Consider the following 2,822-nt stretch of genomic DNA (forward strand, 5'->3'; position numbering starts at 1 on the left):
TTCCGGTTTTCTGGTGGTTTATTGGAGATAGGAGTCACGGTCTCTCCTGCTTGGGCTGGCTTTGAACCGCGATCCTCGATCTCAGCCTCCCTGAGTAGCTAGGATTACAGGCGTGAGCCACCAGCGCCCGGCTAGTGTGTGCTACTTCTTGAGCCACACCTGCACTTCCAGGATTTTGCTCGTTAATCGGAGAGTCCCTTGGATTTTCTGCCTGGCTGGCTTCAAACCAACATCAGACTGAGCCTCCTGAGTAGCTAGATTACAGGCATGAGCCACTGGTCCCAGACTCTTAAAATATTGCAGCCTCCTGGCTACTTAGGAGAACTGAGATCTGAGTATCTTGGTTTGAAGCCCAAAGAAAAGTGCTTGGGAATCCCAATTAACCAGCAGAAAAGCAGATTGGAGTGTGTAACTCAAGTGATAGAACACCAGCTATGAGCAGAAAAAAGACAGCAGGTGTATGAAGCCTTGCCTTGAGTTCAAGCCCTCATTATTGGCACAGAAAAAGTGCTCAAACAATAGATTGATAGATCCATTTAGCAAAATGTATTAAATAATTACTGACATGAAAATCTGTTCATATTTAATTAGAAGTATATAATGATGTTTAAATTAGGTACTTTCTGTTTTTTCACAGTACTAGAGTTTGAGCTTGAGCTTTGAGGCATTGAGCTTGGTTCGTTTGCTTGGCTGGTTCTCTACCACTTGAACCATGCTTTCAGACCATCTCTTTGCTGGTTATTCAGACTTGGTAATTTTTTTTTCTCCCCAGCCTGGCTTTGTCCAGTTTGGGGGAGAAATTTTTTTTGTTGTTGTTCATGGGGCTTGAACTCTGGGCCTGAAAAGCCTGTTCAATTAAACTGAATGAGACCAGGTGCTAGTGATTCCTGCCTCTAATGGCCTCATGAGGCTGAGATCTGAGAATTGAGGTTCTTAGCCAGTCTGGGCAGAAAAGCTCATGAGAATCCCATTTCCAGTAACCAGTGGAGCTATGCCTCAAGTGGCCTAAAGCTGTAGCCTTGGGCACAAAAGTTCAGGGACAGCACCCAGGCTCTGAGTTCAAGGCCTAGGATCAGTACTAAAAAAAAGTTTATGTACATGAGATGGTGTTATGAATCTAGGAACTCATTACTGAATTAATAAAGTATATCAGATTGACATGTAGTTCTGTGGTTTAGTGCTTGACTTGTTTCAGTGAGACCCTGGATTCAATCCTTAGTACTGTAAATGGAAAAAAAAAAAAACAGTAGTATTTGGAATAAAATATAGTCTACCTTATCCCTACCCCTAAACAGAAAACATTTATTGTTCTGCAAAGAAACGGAACCTAAAAATCTTTTAGAAGCCAGGTGGCTGGTGTTTCACACCTATACTCCTAGCTATTCAGCCTGAGATATAAGGATCAAAATTCTAAGCCAGCCTGGGAAGAAAAGTCTGTGTGGCTCTCTTGTGTTCCAAGCTGGAAGTAGAACTATGGCTGTAGCAGAGTGACTATAGGCTTGAGTGAAAAAGCTAAGCAATAGTGGGAAGCTCTGAGTTCAACCCCTAATATCTGCACATGTACTCCTCCCAAAAAACTTTTCCAACATTTGTTCTGCCAGTACTTAGAGCCGTCTCATGTCTCGGTGAGATTGTGTTCATTGAAATGAATTCATGCTTTATATCCTTGTCTTCCCTTTAATTTGTATTTTATGAAATGCATCATATAATAGTGTTATTTTAGTAATGTAATATGTATATATTTATTTGAGGTTGAATTGCACTTATTATCTTCATCTGTTTTAGTGCTTTTTTAGGACCAAAGGATATATTTCCTTACTCAGAAAATAAGGAAAAGTATGGCAAACCAAATAAACAAAAAGGTTTCAATGAAGGCTTATGGGAGATAGATAACAATCCAAAAGTGAAATTTTCAAGTGCACAGGTGAGTCATTGGATACCCACTTAGTTTAGTATTATTTATTCAGTCTTGGAGGAAAAAATACCATCATAGCTATAGGAAAATTAGATGGCATTTAAGAGTCTTAGTAATTTTGGATTAAATTGTGTTCTTATTTATGGGATAAACCTTGACTTATGTCTAGATAAACTACTGAAATTATTACACTGCTAAAGAGACCTCAGAAAACTGAGAAATGCTTGGTTATTCACTCCTAAGAATAAAATTTAATATATTCGATTTAAAGCCAAATGTACTGTCTTTTTTTTTCTTTCTTTTTTTTTTTTTTTTTTTTTTTTTTTTTGTCGGTCGTGGGGCTTGAACTCTGGGCCTGGGCGTTGTCCCTCAGCTCTTCAGCTCAAGGCCAGCGCTCTACCACTTGAGCTATAGCGCCACTTCCGGTTTTCTGGTGGTTTATTGGAGATAGGAGTCTCACGGTCTTTCCTGCCCGGGTTGGCTTTGAACCGCGATCCTCAGATCTCAGCCTCCTGAGTAGCTAGGATTACAGGCGATCCTCAGATCTCAGCCTCCTGAGTAGCTAGGATTACAGGCGTGAGCCAGCAGCGCCCGGCTCTTTCTTTCTTTTGTCAGTTGTGGGACTTGAACTCTGGGCCTGTGAACCATCCCTGAGCTCTTCAGCTAAACACTAGAGCTCTACCACTTGAGCCACAGCACCACTTCCAGTTTTCTGGTAGTTAATTGGTGATAGAGTGTCAGGGACTTTCCTTGCCCAGGCTGGCTTTGAACCTCGATCCTCAGATCTCAGCCTCTTGAGTAGCTGGGATGACAGGCGTGAGCCACCAGTGCCTGGCTTCTACTATATTAGCTCTCAGACATTTCCATACATGCATACAAATAATTGAAAATAAGTTTTATTCTATTT

Source organism: Dipodomys merriami, unplaced genomic scaffold, assembly GCF_024711535.1.
Source record: "Dipodomys merriami isolate MVZ:Mamm:240054 unplaced genomic scaffold, mDipMer1.0.p SCAF_805, whole genome shotgun sequence".
In the NCBI taxonomy this organism is placed as follows: Eukaryota; Metazoa; Chordata; class Mammalia; order Rodentia; family Heteromyidae; genus Dipodomys; species Dipodomys merriami.